The sequence below is a fragment of the Grus americana genome, chromosome 11 (assembly GCF_028858705.1).
Source record: "Grus americana isolate bGruAme1 chromosome 11, bGruAme1.mat, whole genome shotgun sequence".
NCBI lineage: Eukaryota > Metazoa > Chordata > Aves > Gruiformes > Gruidae > Grus > Grus americana.
The window spans coordinates 22,092,949-22,117,816 of record NC_072862.1 but is presented as its reverse complement, the minus strand read 5'-3'; the positions used below and the strand labels follow the sequence as shown (position 1 = coordinate 22,117,816).

General features: G+C 39.4%; 1 protein-coding gene and 1 long non-coding RNA gene across 2 annotated transcripts in view; one reads left to right on the top strand and one right to left on the bottom strand.

Annotated features, from left to right (window-relative positions):
• Positions 1-24,868, bottom strand: part of LOC129211190 (uncharacterized) — a 57,409-nt gene that overhangs the window by 20,140 nt on the left and 12,401 nt on the right. The window lies entirely within an intron of this gene.
• RAF1 (Raf-1 proto-oncogene, serine/threonine kinase) overlaps positions 1,371-24,868 on the top strand; it is a 79,756-nt gene continuing 56,258 nt past the window's right edge. Inside the window, exon 1 of the mRNA XM_054837809.1 lies at positions 1,371-1,568. The gene's annotated coding sequence lies outside the window, so the exon portion shown is untranslated. The remainder of the gene's footprint in view (positions 1,569-24,868) is intronic.

The window sequence follows — 24,868 nt, the reverse complement described above, 5'->3', positions numbered from 1 at the left end:
GACTAACGCTTTTTTTTGTTTCTCTTGATTTGCACTCTTTCTTGGCAACAAACACTTAAGCCTGCCAAAACTTAGATAAATAACAAGGTGAAGTGCAAGGGCAGGAGTTGAGCATTTACCGCCTAGCTAAGTGAACTTTATTCCCTGGAGGCTGCAGGAGGAACAGTGGTTTAGTGAGCTGCATATGGGATGGGCAGTCTGAACACTATTCTAATCTGGGCTCTGGTGCTGACTCATCGCATCACCTTTGGGAAATAACTGCCTCGATACACTTGTTTTTTCTTCCGTGAAGTGGTCACACTCCGTTGTAGACACTAGTTACCATAGTTACAGATCCTGGAAGAGTTACGAGGAACAATTTCTCAATCAGATAAACTGGAAATCCTTCGTTTTGTTCTCTGCTACAGGAAGAAAGGGCCAGAAGTGACAGCAAATTAGCAAGTAAGTTGAAGTGAGGTAATTCGGCTCCTTAGTATCAGAGACGAGATTTATTCCAGTTGCACACCGTGAAAGAGTAAGGTAAGACCCTGGCACCTGCTCCCCAAAGGCTGGGTGAGAGATGGTGGCCCACATTAATCCTAATCAGAACTGGTAGTTGCAGTTATGTGTGTATCAAACGAGCCATCGTAACTGGGAAAATCTGACCTGCGAGATTATTGTCAGCAGTGACCTGCTGCCAAGCAGCCTACTCTTATTTATTCCACTAAAGTCAACCTTGCTGACACAAGCCTTTTTTAAAGGCAATCTGCTTTGTGCATGCCTGTCCTGTTACTAGGTTACTAAAGAATGAAATATCTCTGGTTTTTTGTAAATCCCCGTTCTTGCTTTTGGAAGTCTGGTCACACAAATCTGTTACAGAACAGACCTGTTTGCATCTTTGATTTCTGTTTACTTACCCCAGCTATTCCTTACATTTTGATGAACTCTTCTTGCCTCCTTTCCCAAGCCCTGCCGTAAGATAAATAGAGGATTCAGACTATTTGGTTGTGACTAGTGCCAAGGTTTGCGCTCTCGGCAGCATGCTGATCATGGCTGCAATTCCTGGCTTGCAGGGACTTGGGATCCAGTTACATTTGCTGGCGTCAAGCAGACTCTACAGACCACTGTGAAATACTGAATCTAAAAATAAAAGAGTGAAAAAAGTACGAAACCAAAGAGAGTGGGATATTAAAATCCCAGGAAAATTGTAGAAAAGTTTGGAAGAGGCACATAAGCAGTCTCAGGGGAAAACACTAACGCATTGGGGGAGTTTAAATTAAGCCGATGGGTTTGCCTTTTTTAGCCCTGTCACCCATGTGACGCTCAAGAGTTCAGCCTGTGGGTCCAGGTATTTCTGCTAACACAAAGAATGCATTAGAGCCTTTTGGAAAGGCAAATCATTCTGACTGTCTCAGCTTCTTGCCTTTGCTCTCCCTAAGAACTGTTAAACCCAGGTGCACTCGGTTTCTGTTTGCACACATCCTCCCGGCCAGGGTCTCGTCTCAGCCTTTGGATTTCTCCTTCGGATCAAAACCGCTGCTGATGGTGCCAGAGGGCTAGCCGGGTGTGGGAAGAAGTTTCAGGCTCTGGTGAGTCTCAGGGGGGGACGGGTCGGGGAGACGGAGGGGGGGAATATGATTTTCAAAGCTTTTGCAGCTCTTTTAATTGTACAGCGACATAGGGAAGATTAGGGATTCTGTGAATCCAGGCTAGAGGGTCAGGGTTAAATACTTGCTGGACCTGCTTCACAAGGTTAAATTAATTAGTCTGAGATCAGCTAGAAAAGCCCAAGTGCTATTTCTAAAAGGCCTTTCGTGAATCTCAGATAAATAATTTCGTGGGAATTTCCTCCTTTTCTGAGGAAAAATCTCATAATCTTTGAAATCGTCTTTTCCTATTTAAATATTAAACCAGCACAAGAATAAAGTTTTACCAAGTACAAAGTTGCATTTTTAAGCACGATATTTGTTGTGACTGTCCTTTCCTGACCAGCACGGTTCCATGTTAGGATTTCAGAGTGCCTGTGTTTGAATTGTTTGTAAAAATTCTTCCTAGATTTAATCGAGATCTATTTGCAGGAGACTTTATTTCTGCCTCCTTTTTGATGCTTTGAAATTTAAACCATGATGACTGTGAAACTGAGGTTTAAAAGTAGATGTGTGTTTGCATAACAATGTATTATATATACATAATACTAGAGCTCCATGGCTACCCGTAACTGCAGTGATAGTGTATCTGCTGTGGTAGCTCCTTGGAAGTTTGCATATAGGTCAGAGGTTTCCAAATGATGATTGAGATTATATATATTATGATTGCATTTTCCAAGTATGCCACAGTTTAGTCACGGGACTCATTAGCATTTGTGAGAGCTGTGAAGTTCTGCTCCTTCACACTGAACTGAAAGTTCAGCTCCCTGTACCTGAACCAGCCCTGTTCTGCGTTGCTGAGATATTGCAAGGTCTCGTCTTGCCTCTTACCTCAGTTTCTTAATGCCTTGCTGCAAGGGAGTCTATTGCAGTGGGTGAAGCAAGACTCAATACCTTACTTCCCTAGCCTTGCAAGTTATGCAATTTGTAGATTTGCTTTGGTTCTTGATCTTAAGTACAGTAGCTCGCACTGTGCGTTCTAAAGAAACCTAGAAGTGATCTCCTGCCAGTATGAAGCGGCTGTTTAAAACTGCATGGGTGTTTTTGTTGGGGCTCCTTCTAATACTCTTAGACAAAACCTCTGTTGTCCCAACTGTGTGACCTTGAAAGTACTTCACATGCAGCATTTTATGCAGGTTAATTTATTTTAATAGTATAGCTAAAATGGAATGTTATAATAACATATAACAATTTAAAAGACACAATCCAAATATTTTAAAAACTGTACTGCTAATTTACATTCCTTCGTTTCCCTCATTAACTTTGTAGAAGAAATCTGGACCTATATATTTTAATTTACAGCAGAGGAAAAGCTAATGGAACCATCACGCAGGCATTTGAAGCTGTTTCACCATGTCTCAGGCTGCGTGTGTTCTAAACAAAAACCACCTAAAAATAAACATGCAAAATCCCTGTTACTTATGTATATGAACATGGCAGATTCCTTTATAGTTTTGCAGCACATCAGGTTTGCAACTTAATAGCTGATTAAGTGCACCTTACAGTGAGAGATCCTGCGAGTACAAAGGAACTAAACACATTGCTTTATTATCCTACGCAACTCACCAAGTCAGTGAGCCTGATTTAGCGTAACTCAGGGCAGAGTTTGTGCGAGGACTCACAGCCGTTAGGAGATAGCCAGAGGGCTAAGGCAGGATCCGAACCCCGCTGAGCTGGGCACTGTACCTGTACAGCAGAGGTTCACCTCCTTGCTGTCCAGCCCTGCTGGGCTGCTGTGATACCTCGTCCAACTATTGTTTCAGCTATAGAACAAATCCTTCGAAGCCTCTATTTAATAAAGATGAGTGAATAAGCTGAATTTCTCATTAGAACAGAAAACTGTCAAACTCACCCTCTGAGGATTTAGGTTTTACTTTTTTTTCCTAGATAGTCTGAGGTTTAATACGTTTCAGCTATTTATTTGGAATTCATTTAAAAGAAATAACAGTCATTCATATCGTCTGATAGAAAAAAATAATCTTTTCGATGACTGTCCACAGTTGGACAATATCTGGCAGCAGGTCAGAAGTTGCAAGAAAAGCAATAATATCCTCCTTTATCAAAGCCTGTGTCAGCCAGGACATTCAGCACACAGGAAGGTCTGCAGTCTCTGCCTGACTCTGAAATTCTTCAGCTGCCTCAGAATCACAACTTTTCTTAACTCCCTCCGTCTTGTGTGTGAGCAGGTTCCTTCTCTCTGTGTGTCCACGTTCTTGTGCAATCCTTCCTCTCAGCGCTCAGTAAAAATAAGTTGTTATTACATGTGTTGTATGAAACCCAACCCTACCTTTTCTTCTATACTGAAACAGAGGTCAAGACAAAAGGTAGGGGACGTGAAATACCAAGTCCTCTTTTCCAAAATGGGTAACTGAGGCAGAGGCTAAGTAAGTTGCTCAAGGACACGCAGTTTCCCCGAGCGGTGAGGGAACCTAACCAGACTCACTGAACCTCACAGGAAGCTATGAGTAGCATAGAGGAAGAAACAAGCAGGTTTTTGTACCAGAAAGATCCAGCATAACTGTAGGACAGAATGATGTCAAAATAAACTGAATTTTAGGAGCAGTGGAAAGAGAAAGTTCTGAAGGAAGGTCAAGATTAGCAAAAAAGAATTGTAGAAACCTGAAAGATGTTAGCACAGTCCTAGATCTGTTTCAAGGTAGTGAAGAAACCAAGTGATAGGAATATAATCTATCTTCTTTCTTCATCTTATCTTCTAAGTAAAGAGTAAACGTGTTAAAAGTCTCACGCGAAGTCTGGGCATTGTGTTCTGCCTTTAGCGCGTGTGTCTGAAAGCACAAACAGTGATCATGGGCTATGCTCTGGGGAACGTGCAAAAGTTTCTTGAGAGGTTTGATGCAGATGTTTGACGTTTCAGGGCTTCAATGTTTAAACCCTCTCTCCACCATGACAAAGGGTAACGGGCGCAGTCTAGGTCCCTCGCAGCCCGTGTAGAAGCCCATGCTGTTAATTATGTCAGTTTGCTAGGGACTCTTAATGAACAAGTGATTCAGCCTGTAAATATAACCAGTGGATGTCCAGCAAGGGGAACTCTATCAGTCTACAAGATGTCAATAGACACATCCTTAACCAAAACAACTAACTCACCAAATTTGAAGCACTTACTTGGAAGGCTGGGCACGCTATAGCTTCAGAGAAATGGTTGGAAAATGCTTAACAGAGTAAAGTTTACTATTTTTCCTTCTTGAGCAATTGTTGCTATTTTATCCACACGGAGACACACACACACACAAAATCATCTTAGGGCAGAGACCCAGCATGAACAATTACAGTCCAAATAACCTGTTGGCAAACTAATAAGCAACAGAAATCAGGATGTTATGTTTGGAAATGACAAGTGGGCATGGTTATCTGTACCACTTGGATGAATAGTGTATATTATGCGTCATGTTCTCAGACAGCTTTAAAATTTAGCTTACTGTCTTTATATGCTTCATGTAACTCCATCTATTATTCTGTACTTTTGGTTGTATGTAGCCATAAATGTTTCACAGAAGTCAGCTAAGTTTTTGTTAACAGAGTTGTCTAATATAACCCAGGTGTCTCCGCATGCATTTTCACTATTGTCAGCAGCAGGTGCTAGCCAGCCTGGCACTGAGAACAATTTAAATGTGTGCACAGACTGCAGCGTGCTACCAAAATTCTTTGGTTATTGGATGGTCATAGAAACATTAGTAATTCAAGATCCGCAGTGCTGAGCAGTGTTTATTGACCTCTATAGTAACCCTGCCACCTTTACCTGCAGCTATATTTTAGGGTCACATAACCAGTATAGTGGAGTTAGAACTAGCCCTCCGAAGATCCTGGTCACAACTCACTTTTACTGGTTTCTGAAGTCATTAACTAAGGTAGCAGCAGAGTTAATTTTGTACGGTGTTCTTTATGCTTTGTCTTATTTTAAAGAATGATTGCTGGAGCAAGTTGAATGTGTTGCGTCCTGAGTATTATTGAGGCTGGAAAGCAGCCAGAACAACCAAGGAGCAAAACTTTCTAGGCAGTTTTCCATATCTACAATAAAACCCAAGTCTCTAGCAAAGTTATCTATGGAATCCAGGCTGAGAACAACAAATGAAAAAGGAATGACACAGATAGGGCTGTGCTATAAGGAAACAAAGTTAAGCATTTCATGCTTTTGGACAAAGTTTCCTGCATGGTTATATCACTGCATTTCTTTTATTCCTCAGAAGAATCTGAGCCAACATACTGCCACTTCAGCAGCTGCATTCAGATTCTCATCTTCTGGCAACCTGGGTAAATTGAAATGATCTTAAGAGAGACAGATCAAAAGTTATTACTCACCCTGGCCCATTCATACATCCTCTAGCCAAGGACCAAAATGTTGTGTATACTCCCAGCCAGTATTTTAACTATTTGGTGCCTCAGCTGTGGTACAATTTGTTGAGTATTGTTCCATGCTTCTTTAAGAAGATGATGCTTATTGTGTTTTGAATGGTAAGAGTGCATTTCAAGAAAAAAACCACATTGCACTTTGAGCAGCAAAACTAAAGCGGCCTCACTACAGATTTATATGGTCTCATCCATAAAGCACCTCACTATAATAAATAAGGATATCTTAAGTGTGTTTCTTATTTCAGTGTCACCCCCATAAGGCAAAAACCTCACACAGTGTGGCTAATTCAGCTTTAGGTTAAATGGTGAGTGGCCAGCCTGCTATAGTAAACAGTACAATGTACAATGGTTGGTTGCTGAGTTCTTTCTTTCCTTCAGCTGGGGAATGAGTATGGTTCCTTTTTCTGTCTTCAGTTGCTGACTTCCAAGAAACTTTAGAAATTTAATTATTTTTGAGACCTTGGCTCATGTATCAAATATGTTTGAAATTTGGAGCAAGAGATAGACTGAACCATTACATAAGCTTCCTCTCCTTAGGAAAGCGAGCTAATCAAGATTGTTCCATAAAAAGCCCCACACCCAAATGACTGGAAGTGCATTTTTTTTACAAACATAGTCCTCTGCCAGACAATAGCCATCAGAACCCCTTTGCCCAGTGGCCTTTTCCTTGGCAGTGATACATGCTTGTGTTTGGTAATGAAGCGTGTATTGTTTGTCATCTGCTTTGAAGAAAGAGTTTACAAGTTAAAAGTATTGTCAAGTTACATTCCGAACTTCAATTCAGTTGAATCCAAATCATTACTAGATTACCATTAATCAGGCTGTAGGAGAAAGAATAACAAAATGGAAATGTAGTAAGGTTTTTTTTCGTAGAATGTCAGATTCCCGTACTTTTCCCCTAAGCTCCAAAGCTATTCTGCATTTCATTTCATTGGCAGATATCCCATACTTCCTTAAAATCTGAAGCAAAAAGATTGGGATGAGTATTCTGGGCATTCATAGTATGTTAGATTAATATTGTTGGCTACCTACTCTGCATACCATGATTAAGTCAGCACTCCCTGGATGCTGACTTAATCTGAATTCTGTCTGGATTCTGTCGTTGTAGTTGATGTGGTTGCTACCTACTTCATTTTTGAAGCCTGAATGCTATCTTTTTTCTGGGTTTTGCATGTTCCTATAGCATGGATTGTGCCGTGTGCTGGGGTGCTCTGTGCTCCTTCCAGTACCTCTCTCTAGGTGGGGGAACATGAGAATATTGACCGCACTTTTCCTCCTAAGCACAAAGATACTATATCACTCTTATTGGGGAAGCCAGATGAGGGTAGTGGTACCATACCTTTAAACAAGAGCAGCAGCTGCATGCAAAGCCAAAGGATGGACCAGTGTTTGCAAGAAAATGAACTGTGTTCCTTTGGCCGCTGAACTGATCCTTGCACAAAACCCTAGTATACTTCATTTTTAATCATACTGCACTGGAAGTTTAACTGAATACCTGTTCATTTTTCTACTCAGAATTATATAAACTTTTACAATCAATTGGATACAAGCAGATTTGGTTTGATACTCAAATTTAATACTTGCTTATTTTGATTCCAGAAGGTGTACAGACGTCCCTGCTTAAAGAACCTCATGTGTGAGGATCCTTAGCTTGTTCTCTCCTTTGAATATTTCCAACCAGGGATCACTCTTTTCCCCTGCCTCAAATTTGGTGAGAATCAGCTTTTGATACCCTGGAACGTATCAGGTAGCAGTCAGTGTCAGGGGGGTTAAGACAGAAACCTTCTTACTTTGGAGGAGAAGGATTCCAGAATTCTGTCACAAGGTTTTATTCTACTCTATCTTGTACCCTTATTAATTTGCAGTACAAGAAGAAAGCATAAATAGTTCCATAAAGAATGTGGAGTTTTATTGAAATGGAAGAACACATCCCTCTGGTGCCCAAACATTCTGGTATGTGAAATGATTGTTTGGTTAGGAAAAGAAAAAAATAAATAAATCAAAGTTTTGGCAAGCCTTGGTTTTGCATGCCCCAAACACCAGGTAGACACCTGCACAAATATTGTTTGCATACAAATAAAACTGTGTACAGAAGTATGGAGAAAAAAATCTAAAAGCTGAACAACACTATAGAAGCCAAGGCTCAAATCTCCATCTTTTGCAGTATGTCATTATTGAAACAGTGATTAGTTTAAAGTCATTGTATGAAAGGAAAAAAATAGAATAAATATTTTTGCTAAATGGTGACACATTCACACCCTCTGACACTGGGGCTTTACTAGCATTTTTAACTAGTTGACTGAATTTTATGCAGAGGTGTTTTTAGCTGCACCTGTAGGTTGTTTTTGCTTTTTAAAATGTCTACACACATACCTACAGTCTTTTCAACCTTCCCACTATATCCACATGCCGATCAAAGCAGCACTACACACATAAAAAATCTTCTCACAGAGAACCTTGCCAACAAGCTATCTGAAACAGATGATTCTGCTTTATAATATCCCCAAGATTTACAATGTCCTTTTCTCTTTCAAAAAACGGGGAACCTGCCGGTGAACAATGCAGGACTTAAGCTGTTCCTAAGCAGAGGTTCCAAACACGTCAAGTAGTGTTGAAAGCGCTTCCAAGCCTAGCATATTATGTCAGAGGCTGGTACTGAACCATAGCCTGCTTCCCGCTGTTCATGTGTGCTGTATCATTTATAATCCAAGTGTGAAATGGAGAAAAACTGCTTGAACTAAACCCATGAATGTATGGATACCAGGACAATATTTTCTTAAGCTGAACTGAAATTAAGTCTTCCCAACCACCAGCTTACTTTTTCTAACTTTTACGTGAGTTGCTTTACGTCTTATCACATACATGGGAATAAGTTTACTATTTTTACTAGGAAACTAGAATTTAATCTATTTGTCTACCAATTCACTGGTACCTAAAAAACCTGGCTAACACTGAGTATCTTTCCCCAACTTTCATATGGAAAATTATTCAACCTTTTCATTAGGAAATATGTAGTGGATTTGAAACAAACCTTGTAGTTATGAGAACTAAATGACATGAAACAGTTTTGGAAACAAAAGCTTGAAACTTCAGGCGGAGAAAGCAGTGCTGCTACCTAGAGTAAAGGCTATCCCAGGAAGGGAGAGCCACCCTGCAGGAAGACCTAGATAGGCTGGAAGAGTGGGCTAACAAGAACCTTCTGAAGTTCAACAAGGACAAGCTTAAGGTCTTGCACCTGGGAAAACATAATCCAGGAGTGCAGCACAGACTGGGATCCACCTGGCTGGAGAGCAGCTCTGTGGAGAGGGACCTGGGGGTCCTGGTGGACCAGAAGCTCAATATGAGTGAACAGTGTGCTGTTGTGGCAAAGAAAGCCAACAGGATGCTGAGCTGCATCAACAAGAGCATCACCAGCAGAGATACAGAAGTCATTATCCCACTCTGCTCAGCCAGATCACACCTGGAATACTGCATTCAGTTTTGGTCCCTGCTACACAAAAAAGATGTGGACAGGCTGGAGAGGGACCAGAGGAGGACCACCAGGATGATCCAAGGACTGGGAAGCCTGCCATGTGAGGAAAGGCTGAGAGAACTGGGTTTGTTCAGCCTTCAGAAAAGAAGGCTTAGAGGAGACCTCATCACCATCTTCCAGTACTTAAAGGGTGGCCACAAAGAAGATGGAGATTCCCTTTTTATAAGGAGTCACATGGAAAAGACAAGGGGTAATGGGCACAAGTTACTTGTGGGAAGATTCTGATTGGACTTTAGAGGAAAATTTTTCAGAATGAGAGCAATCAGCCTTTGGAATAATCTCCCCAGGGAAGTGGTAGATTCCCCAACACCGGACACTTTTAAGATTTGGCTGGATGGGGTGTTGGGCCATCTTGTCTAGACGGTGCTTTTGTCTAGATGGAACTTTTGCCAAGAAAGGTTGGACCAGATGATCCTTGAGGTCCCTTCCAACCTGGTATTCTATGATGCTATGATACAAGTAAAAGTCATTGATGTCTTGATGAGAATCATAGTTAGGAAGGTGAATGTTTTACCAGAAATAGAGAAGAAAAATTTTATTAAGTTTACCTGTGTGCTGAAATGACCTTGTGCTTCAGAGAAAGGCAAGGATATTGGCAGACATTGTCTTAGCATGTCTTGCAACATTCATTCTGCACTGTCTAGATTGCACGCGTGATTTCTGAATCCAGTCTTTTTGCTACAGGATTTTGCATTTGGCTTACATGCAATGTGTTCTTTTTAATTTGAATCTGCACGGATATACATCTGCAGCGGTAAGTGGAGACTTGCTGTAGTACAAAAAAAGGATTGTCCAGAAGTGGAACAATGCTATACCGTGGCATACACAGGGCCTATCTAATGACTGACTACAAATAAAGGGAAATAGTTTGCTGAGGGAAGGCTGTATTTCTAGTGCAGTATTATCTTGCCCAGAGACCAGGTGGGTAACATTTTAGGGAAACATTTCATCTCCCCACAAGAGAATTGACTTTCTACCCAAAGCTCATGTGTATTGAGTGAAAAGCCTGGTTTGTCTTTATCCTAAACTATTCTCAGGATTCTAGTCTACTTTCCCACATGTGGAACAAGGCAGAGGCCACAAAGAAAGAATGGGCATGATACTGAAAGAAAGAAAATAAGACAGCAGGCTCTTTGCCTCCCCTCTATGCTCTTGCAGAAAGAAGTCCGTGAAGTTGCTGCACTGCAGAACATAGATCTGTGACAGAGGAAACAGCTGAAGAAAAAGTACTATACCGGTCATAGTGGTTCTACTCTTTGAGAAGCTGGACTTTTACCCTCTAAGTGAGAGGGCAGACTTTTGTCCACTGACAGACAAGTAGGCTGCCTAGTGACCACTGTCTTCATCTGGAGAAAACAGACACCTGGTAGGGACAGTAAGTGTTTCATCTGCTGGTCAGGATGCCAGCAGGAGGAAGAGGCTATAGGAACAGCTGGAGGAACAGAAGGCAGGACAAATTCAGTGTTTCTCAACGGAGGGAAAGGGAAGAGTTAGTATTTTAGTTCAAGCCCTTTTTTTTTTTCTGCCATAGACCCATTATCACTGCATGCTAATTTGCATTTAATACTGCAGCCTCCTCCCCACTTTTAACAGCTTGACATATTAATAGCAGAATCTTTTCAAATTGTGACATTGGAAGACACTTTACTGTAATGCATTTGCCTAAGTGCAAAGGGCCAAATGTAAAAGAACAAGAATAACCCTGATTTTGCAAAATGGGGAGGAAAAAGTGGGTCAAGCTTAAGCTGATCTGCTGAATTGCTAAGCACCTGAAGCTAGTGGGTAGCAGCAGGAATTGCAATTGCTCGTTGAGGTTCTTCTTGTCTTATTAAATCAAGTCAATACTTGCTCAATGATCAGAATCTCTCTCAGCTTCAATCTTATGTTGGAGCTCAGGGGAGGAGACTTGCATGCAGGCTTCATTGTTCTTCTTATAAGAACTAATAAACAGCATAAAAATGGAAGCATGAGCGATCTGTCTTGCCTGGGGATATTATTGAAACCTGGTTACATGTAGATTCATTCTTATTTGGTGATGGCAACTCCCAATCTGAAGTCACCTGTAGCAGATGAGGAATTCCTTGGGTGTATCAGATACTTCATTTACCTTTGGGCAGATACCAAGAGAAATTACAGGTTAGTTAGCTAGTTCAAAAGGGAAAAAAATGCATTGCAATTAGAGAGCCCATTATAAGCAGGAGACTAATACCTGCCAAGCTGTATTCTGGGATGTTGGGATCTGTTCCCAATGCCATCAGATGACATGCAGAAGAAGATGCAGTAAGTACAAGGCTTTGATTTTGAAATTATATACATAAATATATATATATTTTTATCTGAGGGAAGATTGTAATCACCATTTAATCAAAGATAAAGTTTTCAAGGTGCAGAAGCAGCTCTGGTCTTCTTCAGATTGTATATTAAAGTTGGCTATACTTTTATAAATCTTGTTCTGTCATGAGCAAGGGTTTCAAATTGTGGATATGGTTTTACTTTGAACAGTATATCATATATTGCTCACTAAGTACAAAAAATATATGATTACTATCCTGAGAGAACTAGGCATTTAATGTATGATAAATTGATGCTAAGTTAGTTGTGAAAAGCATTTAAATACCCTAACTAATTTTACACATGGACTGGAGACAGCTCTAATTCTTTGTTTGCACAAGGTACATGAGACCCTCGTGACAGTTTTGTGACCCGTTTGAATGTCTTCAGCTCACACGTTAAGCAAATACTGTTTAAAAATACTTTATAAGTATGCAGATCTTGAAGCCTATGTGGCAACACTGACTCCAGCAACCAGAACTCAGGAATTTACACAATCCCTGCAGTTAGTTTACAAACTAGTGGCTGTGCAGCCTAACTGGCTATTTTATCTTCCTCTGCTCAGATTAACCCTTTCCCACCAAAGTTTCCACCCCTATACTGTGAATGGTAGGTGATGCTGTGGGAGTGTATGGGCACGTAGAAGAGGGGATTCTTGTAGCAATTTTACTCCTGGGAAAATACTACTAGATTTCATTACAGAAGTCAATGATCCTATGTACTGAGATTCAAAAAAAACCCCAAACCAGATCTGATAATCATTCCTTTCTCCTAATGTAATTGAAGGAACTTGTATCTGAAAGACTAGTAAGAATGCTCAAATTAATGATATGCTACTTTATTAAATCATTATTTTTAGATTTACATGAGTCAATTCTTTAAGAGGAGTTCAAATCTGTCTAGAATGCAGATTAGTGTAGTCTTGTGTATATGAGTGTAAGGGAAATCTCTCCTCATCCATAAAAATCTTTCTCTGAGTACATGCAAATACAGATCTCTGAGATCACATTAGGATAGTTAAAAATTTCCTGCTCCTATGTTGTTTTTGTCACATTGCTCCTGCTTTCTACTGTACAGAAGGAAATAGTAGCCAAGGGATGTAAGAGAACAACTGAACCCGATGTGACTCAAGCATCTATTATAGAAAGTGGCTGCAATGTAAAGGAACCGTTTCCTCTGGCTACAAAAGTGAGGGATGATAATAGCTATCTTTTTGCAGATAGGCAGCCCTCAATTTCAAAATCAAGTTTATAGTATCCTGTCTTGCTAATTAATGACACATCCATTTGCCAGACTGAAGCTGTAAGAACTAGCTTAGTGTAGAGCTGTGAAAAACAACCCAAAACCTGATTCAATTCCACCTAACCCACCCACCTCAGTCTCCCTGCCAGCTTCCTGGATTTAATTGCTCTCTCCGATCTTGCGAGTGAGTGCCTCCCACAAAGTGTTTTCCAGCACCTTTCTGAATCTGGTTTCTTTCACAGGCTTTGCATTTGGATTCCTTCACGTATTGCCAAAAGCTCACAGTCCTTTCCTCAAAGTCTCAAAATCCAAATAAATGCTTTGCCTACCTTTTTCTGGTTCTCTTTGATGCAATTCTCCTTACAGACACAAAGCTGAAAGAATGCTGTGACAGCCCAACTTCCTTCAGGAGTATGCAAGCAATTAATATTGTTCTAAGAGCTGAAGAATCTCTGAATTTCTAACTTGCGAGAGCATATGCTACTTCTATTCAAAGTTTATTTGCTAACAAGGGCTTGTGGAAAATTTATTTCACCAAAGAATTACTCAAATTCTTGAGTGTGGGCTAATGAAGAACTGTTACATAAACCAGAGCCAAGTTCTACACATTTAGGTCTTAATCAGAAACTTGTGCAATATTGTTTATGTAATTGTTCAGATTCAAATTTGGTTGTTATACCACTTAAGTCTAAATAGATGCCATGGTACATAATAAGCACTCATACTCTGATCAGGATGATTGTATATGAAAGAGATTACTAACTGAAGTGTTAATTTATGGACAAAGATACTAGAGATGAACCATGGAGTCAGTAGGACCATCATTCTTTGATACAGAGTTTGGTGAAATGAATGCTTTGTGCTTGAAGTACCAGTGCAGCCTTCACACTAATACTTCTTATCCAGTGTTTGCCTCTCTTCCTATTTTCCACACCCACCACACCTTTATATCATTAACTATCAACTTATATAAAAAATATCACCTATGCTATTGCACCCTGCCCTTTTGATTAGGATAAACTGCACCAAGTCCTACCTTTCCGTATCCTGTATCTCCAAATGTGAGTTGATGCATACTCGAGACATTTTTGTCTTCAAAAGACAGGGTTTTTTTTATTCTCCTGGTTTCAGTTGCACACTAAATGCTGAGATGATAAAAAGATATGATCTCATTGCTTAAGTGTCTCCAACTACCAGTGGATTAAAATGGTTTTTCTTATTCGACAAGAAAAATGCAGTATTTCACAGCCCTTTTCAACACAGTTGTGTAAACCTTAATGCAGTATTGGTAGCTTTTTACATCCATGTTCTTTTTTTACAAAGGCCAGATAGGAAACAAAAACATACTGGTCATGTTAACAGAGCTTTGGTGGTCCCTTTTCTATACTGTAGAAGTAAGACATGCAATATTCAAGTCTGTCTTTCCCTAGTTTATCAACACTCCCAGTGAAGGTTGTGCTAGAGGACTAGTAGGTATATCTATCTTTAACATCGTTACATATCTAAAGGTCAGTAAAACTGACTGGAGTCATCTTAAGCATAAATACTTATAGTAGCCCCCAAGGAATATGTATATATTATAGTTGCTTTCTAGGCTGACATCCGTAATAACTTATCTTCACTGTTATTTTCATTTCTTCTACCTACACTAAAACTGGCATGGATATATTGCAATCACATCTTCTCTTCCAATGTAGCATATATTGTAAGTACTTGAATGAAAAAAGACTATGTATCTGGTTTGAAGTAAGCACAAAGATAATTTAAAACATTCAGATTCTCTTGTGTTCATATAATTTAACTGCTTAGAGTCCCATAAATTATCACTTGATGAGCCTTAAGATTCTGCTCCACTGGAATTTCTTGGGTAATATCAAAAGCAACTGAACAAGTTAAGAATGAAATACAGCTTCCAGTCTAACTGTAGGGTTCAATACTGACAAAAGCAATATTTCGTTCAAGAAAAAAAAAAAGCAATTGTCCACATAAATTGTAATTGCTTTCTAACAGGAAGCAAAAGATGCTTCATCTGTTTCAGAAGAAGTAGAAATTAGTCATACATAGATTAAAATCTATTCATATGCAAAGATTACTCATCTATAAATTGCAGCTGCTTTCAGATGCAGTGTTAGATTACTCACTATACCCTGAAAATAACTGCAAACCAGTAGAGAATATTCATGTGTATTTCTTTCAAGCTAATTACTTATGCAAAAATGCATCTGTTGGATGACACTGATGAAGCTCATGATTTTCAAATATTTCCTTGTCCTACATGGTGCTTACTCAAAATCTATCTGTTCAGAAAGAGAACTCATCAAGAATCTTTCAACAAAATGCTTTTTCATTGGAAAATGAGATTCAAAGCCAAAAGTTTTGCATGGAAATGAATTTATTTTGGTGAAGCTTTGTCTCGGAACATTGAAACCTTTCCTGACAAAAGTTTCTGGTTTAGATGAGACATCCCTTCATTCCAAATTATCAAATAATGTAGGCCAACTGCTTGGAACAAAATAAGTTCTAGGATTTTGCTCCTATTCATGTGTATTTATACAAAGTAAACCAGTTCCATCAGGAGAGACTGAAAGACCTATTGAAAACTGGCCACCAGAGCTGGGTTTGGGTATCTACCTTGGTTATGGCAGAACCTGAGGACTTAGCATGTAGATAAGAGACTTTACCCCTAATGTTTGTACTGTTTTATTGACAAGCTTCAAAAATGGTCTTGGCTTTACCCTCTAAAACTTCTTAGGGGGCTCTTTGCAAAACACTTCTAGCTTGTGATTAAGTAACTTCTAATCCAGAAGGAATTGTTTTGCAGTTTCCAAATACAGTTGCACTGTTATGAGACTCAAGCTGGGAAATAGATGTGCAATCATTACAGCTTAAATAAGCCTGGAGTCCTCCCTTCAGACAAAAGTAGTTACAAAATAAAACCTGAAGAAAGCTAGTGTGTGTGTATATATATATAGAACTTGCAGCTCATTCTGTGAATCGGTTACGTAGTTGAATTACTCAGTAAGCTTAAGTAGCAGAGAACTAACTTTCTTTAAAGCAGAAGCATCCTACTTGAGCCTTTTGCATACAGCACCACAGCAATCCTCATTTTTCAAGGGTTTTCAACTAACTGTCCCTCCCCTAGCACTATCCCCTTTCATACTAAGTAGAATCTAAAAGACTAGATTCCTCCCTCTGCAGTATGCTTTATGATGGGAAAACAGATGGATCATAATTAATTTTCTCCTTTTCCCTCATGGTCTAGTCTTGGAGACATCACTAAAAAGGAGAGATTAAACACTTCTTTTTTTGGGGGGGGGGGTGGGGAGGAGGAGAAAAAAACAGACCCAATGTGTATATTGTTTCCTGAATTCTTTTCCTATATCTTAATGACTGAGTTCTATGTCTATGACTTCATGCCACTTTCTGTATTTCAATTACTTACCCTTCAGCTAGCACTCTTTATACTAGCTATGCATAGACTCTCAGTGTTGAATAATTGGAGAGTATCTTCAACTATAAATTTGATGCTGGTATTGCAGAATCAACCTCAAAAATCACAGGCTGGATCCCAAAATATCCCAAGGAAGAAAACTTCCACAACAACAAAACCAAGAAAAGCATATGGAGTGTGTGTATATTTATTTATGTAATTATCCGAGCACTCTGAACTTGGGTCGCTAATGTTGCCAGTTCTCCCAAATGTACAGAATGCAATTTGCCTTTGGGGTACAGAAATTTTTGAAACTGCCTGATAATAAAGGCTTCCAGGAACACCCCACATTCTGTTCCACCATCCTATCTGCTTACATCGGTTAGTGATCCACCGGATGACAACATCCCTCATCAATGCTTAGAGTAGCCAACTTTCATTTAATCATGGTTTTGATGCCCCTACATACATGGTGCCCTTAGTTACATTCCTGTTCCTTGTGGGCTGCAGTGTGCATCTGCTTTGTCCACAGGCTTGAGATGGCTTCTAGGCTGGAGTCCTCCAGTCAAATAGAGGAAACCCCAACTGTCCTTCAGTTTACCTCCATGCTGAGAGGGACAGCAAAGCCCAACTGAGCCACTGTTTGCAGGAGCAGTAGGGAGAAGGGACGAGGGCTGGCCTGGACTTCTGCACAGTTTCTGCTTCCTCTCTTCCTATAAGGGCTGCATTAATGATTCTGCTTCCCACTTAAACTCAGCTGAAAAAAAAATCATATTGGGTACTGAAAGAGAGAAAGAAAGGTCCATCTGCCTTGAAGCAATAACCTAGATGCTCTACCCCAGGAGATGGGAGTAGCAGATAATCAAAGGAGACTTCCACAGACAGGGTTAAAAATGATGTGACAGCTGGAGTCGCTGCATTTCCAAATGACTGGCTAGATCACAGGACAGAATCATTCTACTCTTGGTAGAATCATGAGAATTAACAACACTGTACTGTCAAAGTTCAAAGGAATTGGCCAGGGACTATAGTCTGTTCCTCAAGCCAGACCAAGATTATATCATGGATGAGCAATACCACTAATGATATGTGGAAGAATTTCCCTTTGCAGAACTAAACACTGAGTTGTTATACGACTGGCTTCAGGAGATCAGAGCTTAATGCAAACAAAAACTTGTTTGTGGCCAGAGAATTCAAGATAAGTTGTTGCTACGTAACTTTTTATTTTAAATTTCCCACTGGAAGTCTGCATACATTTTCAAAAAAAATTTGTAAGCTATTCTCCAGAACTGCTGGAATGTTATACCTCAACAGAGTTTAATTGTCCTCTCCATTAAAGATTAGACAAGTGAAGGTAAGAGAAAACTGCATGTCACAGGACAGCTTGGAAACAAAGTGGTCCTCACCTTTATTCTTCAGGGAACTTGCTGATTTGTGCCTCCATTCGCTTTTGATACTTCTCAGACACAATTTTGGACCAAAAAACCTCTACAAAATAATGTCCGAGGGGCAACTGCGGATCTCTCCAACTACTGCAACATGAGCTGAGTGTTAATTTTCTTCCTTCTTTTACAGGCCATGGGGAAAACAGGGCTGCTAGCCAGAAAAGTGCAATGTTCATAATATTATCATGTCATCTCACTATGCTGAGAAGTAACTCTTAATTTTTATTCTGTTTATGTTTTGGACAGCAAAAGCAGACTGTTTATGCTGCAAGTATGCTAGTGAAACTCTTCCTAGGTAGACATATGAGATTTTATAAATGTCTGGAGCAAATGTACAAATGCTAGGAGTGGTAAGAATACAAAAAAATCCCACAAAACCCCTCAAAAACCTTAAATCAGAACGAGTTTTTTCTAATGGAAAAGGATATGCATGTATGTGCTTTTGGAGAGCATGCCCTTCTACAATGAATTTCTCTCCTGGTTACTGGGAGTCTTTTTCCCACTTTGCTCCCCATGCCCCGTAGCAAAGAAGGGAGGCAGGTGCCTCAGCTGAAGAAGGAGCATGTCATTTGTAGGTGGGACTTTCTCTTTACAGGTGTGAAGTTTACTGTGCACAGACACCTACATCTACTTACTCCTGCCTGACTTCCATGGTACACTTTTCCCCTCATCCACCAGGAGTGGAATAACACTTACATAGCTGATTCATGGCTGAAGTGGGAACTTTATGTAGTAAATAGTTCTGTTTTCTATTCTAGCATGCTCTTTAATCCTTCTTCCTGTTCAAAGTGTTAAAGGGTTTTTTTGTTGCTGTTTTCCAATGCCTCATTCTTCGTTAATACAGTTTGTTGGTGTTTTTTGGTAGCTTTCCAGTGTTAGTAGACATGAGAGAGTTTTCTTGTTGATATTCCAGTTACATCCAATGCTAGCAGGGATTCTGACTTATGACTATGTCCCTTGTATAACCAATGTTGGTGCCTCATAAGCAGTTGAAAGTGTTGAAAGAAGGGAAGCATACCTGTTTCCATTTCAAGGATAGAAAATTGAGTCATCACAGGCTACAGACAAAACATTTTCCAGATATGTTCCAAAGTATTAGAACTGACTCCCCAGTACAGTAATAGCCAGGAGTCTTGTGATGTTTAGCTTACCTTTTCTTCAGCCTTCCTCACTGAGGTATGGAAGTGTAAAGTAAGAACAAAGAGCAAGTCTGAAAATTGGAGACTAAAACTGTCTCTACTGTCTCACAAAGACAACCTCTGCGATTACAGCATGACTCACCTTCTGGAGGCTTCGAACCTCTTGGTACTGCTTTGGGCATAGCTGAGGCGTATGCTGGTAAACATGCAGTGGGTTAGCAGCCTGGAGAAGGGCAGTAGCTATGGGTGCTCAGGTGGGTCATGCTTATAGCTGCTCTGGAGACTGCTCTTTCAGAGCCCTTTAGACATAGCCCAAGTACACAGACATGTGGAAGATGCACAGCAGAGCTGACAGTTTCACCTCAGTCTTTCTCGTTCAGTGTCGCCAAGTCCTGTGACTCCCTTGAATCATGTGAATCTGGTGCGGGCTGGTATCAGTCTTGTGAGGATATGAGAAGTTCCAGCCCCATTGTGGATTTCAGCCCTCCACAGGACAGAACTTTTCTGAAAAGCTGCTTTCCTTCTTTCTGTATCACTAGAAGTATTGGCAACAGCAAGGCTAGGACAGGAAGCAGAACTAACCCCCTGTTAGAGAGAAGTGAATGTGGGGGTGTGAAAGAGCTCTTGAATTTGAGGTCACGTAAACTTGAGAATGGTGATAATAATATGAAACATGCTATCCCCTTATCTTTGGGGGTAGCTGAGGGCGTAGAAACAAAGGACACTCTGCAAGGGACAGATCTAATCCTTAGACAGGGTTGTTGTTTTTTTTTCTTTTTTCTCTTGGTGTAATCTCACAGTTTTGATTCAATGATTTTGAAGCTACAGCAGTGGCTAACGATGGATACACTCTGTTACTGCCTTGCTACTTCAGAATTTTTCTCAACTGATGCACTTTCACTAACAAAGTAATGATGGCATTCTTGAAAATATCTCTCTTGTGTTTAACTTAGTCTCAGAGCCAGTAAACATTTAACATCTGCTTAAGCATATTTCAATTACTCACCTAAGTGACTTGACTAAGTAGTTTCTGGTAGAGCCACAGTTTGAGCCCTTCACTGATTTAAATCCAACGCCTTTGTAGTTGTTGCTCATTATAATCTAAAATTTGCTATAATATTGTTGTATATATTTTTATTGTACATTTCATCTTAAAACCACATTATTTCCTTACTAACACCTAGTTCTATGAAGAGAATTAAATGGCATAAAGCATCACACTTGAATATTCAAGTACTCCTGAAGAAAAGAAAACTGGAATTAATGGAGCTGGATAATAAGTGTAACTTCAACAACCAGGAGCTATGACAGACTCCAAAGCCAAATGAGTCTGTTGCTGAACTCTTCAATGGTGTTATGATGTGGTAGAAAGAGAAGATAACACAGAATCTATTTACAGGCTAATTTAAATTCAAGTCCAGGTCTAAAAGCCAGACCTGACAAGTCATGTGCACTTCATAGCAGGGCCACTTTTTTGTTTTCTTTTTCTTAAAGGAGATTCTATAACTTTTTTTATTTTTCTTTTCTGGCCATATTCCATGCTGGAAGGAGCAATGCTCCTCTCATGTGGTTTGAAATATGCAGCCACTTGGCCAATGATCTCATGCACCAGGGCATATGGAACGACGCTCTTTGCTTGCATTAGTGTATTAGCACACTGCATACAGCTATTAATTTTCTTTAACCATTCACAGCTCAGCACTGTGGTGTGTGTTTTCCAATATATTCTAATGGAAATCTTGAAAGTTGTTTTATTTTCTCTTTCTGGCTTCCTTAGAAATGTTTTAGGATTACATTTTTAATAAGATCTCTCCAAAACACTTCAGATTTTGGAAAACCTTTTCTGGGGGCATATTACTATAGGAGTGGGAAAGCAGGCTAGCAAAACTGAAATGCAATCCACTGTCTTCTGAATCTCAGATTTCCTGGGTACCTTTATTTACAAGAACATATGGTAGAAAAGCAACAGCCCCCAAATCCTTCATATCTCAGGAGTCACGAACCTCCTTCAGGAGGACAGAACCTCATAATGGGGTTGCCTAACACTCACATATCTAGTTCTGTCCTTGAACAGAAGGAATTAAGTGGCTCTATGATGATGCATTTAATGCAGAGTAACTTTTCCAGAAATTAAGGTCTTATCCACTACTACTGTGCAGTGCTTTGCACTGCTACGCCAAGGTTAGCGTAAGATTTTTCTATCATGGTAAGCATCAAACGCATACAGATGAATGCTGCCCTTGACCTGATTCAGTGCACTAGGGCTAACCTTTTTGTTGGTTTGTGTTTTTTCCTAGAGTTTCACTGAATATAAATTTTTCAGTTTAAAAAAAGCAAGGATTTATTCCATGTTCACATTACATCACTCCATGTGACTCCTCCTGTGGCTATTTTCGTAGCCTGTGGTCATATCGCTTAGTTCCTAGAATTAGGATGATAAATTTTAACACTGAACATTTATTTAGTTGGTAAGCTTCTGTATTTTTTGACTGTAGAGTTCCTCATTTTACTTCTCTTTTGAGCCAGGCTTTTCTGTAAACTGTCTGTTTCCTATATTAGGTGGAGTCTGCTATACTTTCCAGAATACCTGCATGGAAAATGTTATTTCTCTTTCTTCTTCCTCACTCCCTGCTTTTTTTTTTTTATTTCTGGTGGGTGAGTGTTGGGGGATTTTTGTGAGCAGTCTGGGATGACAATCATGTGTGCTTTAAACTTATTTTTTTAAAACATGCTGCACACTTCAATGCTGTTTTGTGTTGCCAAGAAACGTACCATGTATAAACAAAACCTCTGAGACCACCATCTCTTTATATACTCTATGTATCTTTATTCCAGAAGTTAACACCCCAGATGTTTCTTTAGGAGACACCTGTCAAAGATTTTCAGGTTATCTGCAAAATTTTTGTAAATACAGAACAGCTTTTTAACCCTTTGTATTAAACCAGATGGTACTTCTGCTTCACTATAAAAACTTTTCCAAGTATTTTTACATCATATTGCTATTTTTTTCCTCCAGTTTCTGTGTGTTGGAGAAACAACTGTGTGTTTATCCTACTTAATTAAACAAAGGTCAAGCAAGGCAACACATGCACCCTCCAGAACTTCATGAGGATTTTGTGAACGAATAAGAGCATCACTAAATCTGAGATGTATTTTTTCTAAAAAGCCTAGGCAGTCCTGGGTTATCAGATCAAGATTCTGACAGCTATGGAGTATTCAGAGAATAGATCTGGATCTAAACCTTGTGTCCTAAATCCTTTTCAAATTAGGAGATGCAATTGAGTTAAACTAGAAACAATTTATATCAATAGATAGATTACTGAAATACCAAATGGGCAGATGTTCTGTCTTCAAAATGTGCCTGAAGTACAGGGTTCTGACTAATGCCAGCTTGACCAAGAAGAATAAGTAATCAGACTAAAAGGAAAGTAATCGACTAGCCATTCAGGATGGAAATCAAGCAAAATCAGATCAGCACAGATCAGAAATAGGAAAGAGATGAAAATGTCTCAAAATTACTTAACTGAGATGCTGTCACTTAAAAGTGACGAACTATGATAACATTTTTGTCATATTGGCTGCATTTTGTAAAAGCAGATATTAATTTCAAAACAACTGTATATATACCTTTTGGTGTAATTCTCTCATACTTCATGTACTTGCTATATATAGCAAAACATTAAGATCTGTCTCTTAATATTTCAGAGATGCATCTCTAAGTTGAAATCTGGTAATTTGGTTCATAGATGTCTTTAAATGTGGTAATCAAATTATGAAAAGTACTATTATGCAAATGGAAGGCACCTGCTTTGTAAATTAGTTCTGGAACTGTCAATAGGGTACATGTTCTGGTCTGTACTGAGACAATACAAACCTGAAATATTCTTACATATCAAGATTTCGATGTTGTTCAACTCTAGCATATCTCATGTAGCTGGAAGTGTTTGGCAGTATAGCGAAAATGCAGGATAACTTGCCAAGAAGTGAAGATTATTGCTGTTATACAATAAGAATTATGGGGCAAGTTGTATAGTTGGATATTGAAACAACCGATTGCCAGCCTTTTGCTCCTCAATTTTGTTCCCTATCTCCCTCATTAATTCACCATGTGCCCTTAGGCAAATCAATCTCTGTTTTCATTTTAAAGTAACAGCTAAAAGGATAAAATGCTTGCAGGTGGTTTAGAGTTTAAAGATGCTGTTCTAGAGACTCAACATAATCTACTGACTTTAAAAAAGAGTGAAAAGATCTTTCCCTCCAAACCTAAGAAGGATAAACAGTAGAACAAAAGACCACTATTAGCTGCAAGCAGTCATCTGTCAAAAAGTGTAAGTTGTTTCTAAATGAGAATTTAAAAGCTCTTGGCTCTGGTATTGTAAATATAAAATCGTAGTAAGGAGAACACAAAACCCAAAAGGCAACTTACAGGAAGTATAAATCTATAAAAGACTGCACAGAAATAGAAAATCAGCCTCTAATTCAGGAAACCCTTACACTGATTGCTATAACATGGGAGGTCACAGTAGGGAGAAAACACCTTTTTTTTGTTTAGAGCACACTTCCTAATCATCTATTACTGGATTTGTTGTGGTTTGTGAAGTGCTACAAGAACCTAGGATAGGAAATGCCTACAAATACACACCAGAGTACCTACTTTCTGAGTTTACCTAATTCTTATTCAAATCTATCTTTTTAGTCCCTACAAGATGACTAATAGGCATGTGAGAGGTACTTGTCTTGTAACCTTATATTTCTCTGTCATCCTTTTATTTTCCCAGTTGAAAAGTCCTAATGTAGATAGTCGCTTACCACGAGGAAGCTGTTCTATATCTCTAAAAATCCCTGCTGCCCTTTTCTGTTCCTCTTTTAATTTTATTAAACATATATTCTGGCACAGGAACAGATCTACATGCTGTATTCAAAATGTGGGTTACATCCTTGACTTATCCAATGCAACAAGTATGCTCCTCTGTTTTGTTCTCAGATATCATCCTAAATTCCTAACGTTATTTCTTGTCTTAACCATTGCTGAGTACTGAACTGGCGTTTTTAGGGAGCTGTTCACAGTAAATCCCACATCTCTAGCTGGCTGACAAGAGCTAAACCAGAACCCCTTACTGTTAACATATGATGTAGGCTGTCTTTTCCTAGACTGGTGCTTTGCATTCATTTGCATGAGATTCAATCTACTATTTCATCATCTAATACTGTCCTTTTTCAAGGTATGTATTTTAGTCTCAACTATCTTGAAAAATTGTGTTTATCAGCAAACTTTCTTGCCTTCCTACTCCTATTGTTCATTGTCATAACCTTTTGAAGAAGTCATATGGGCTTTTTTCAAACCAGACAATACCTATAGTGTAAGAGGTAAATTAATTATAACATGTGGCATTTATGAACAATAGACAAAAAACCTAATTTAGCAACTTCAGCTCTGTATATAATAATTACTGCTTATGTCAGTGTGATAAACAGATGAGTAAGAAGGTATAGCCTTTGAGATATACTTTATGTATGCAAAAAGATACTCTTTCTGGGATCATAAGAGTTTCTAACAACTTGGGCTGGAGTTTCACAAACCAAGTAACTGGATCCGTAGGCTGTTGCCAAACGGGGAGATTCTGGTCTCTGCACACCTCATCCACTACTTAGGCCTTCCTGCTCCTTCCCGTGCATTGATCAAGAAGTGCTGGGATTGTGAGATTAGTTCACGAAAACATAAAAACCCCTGACTCACCATGCAGTGTCACAACTGC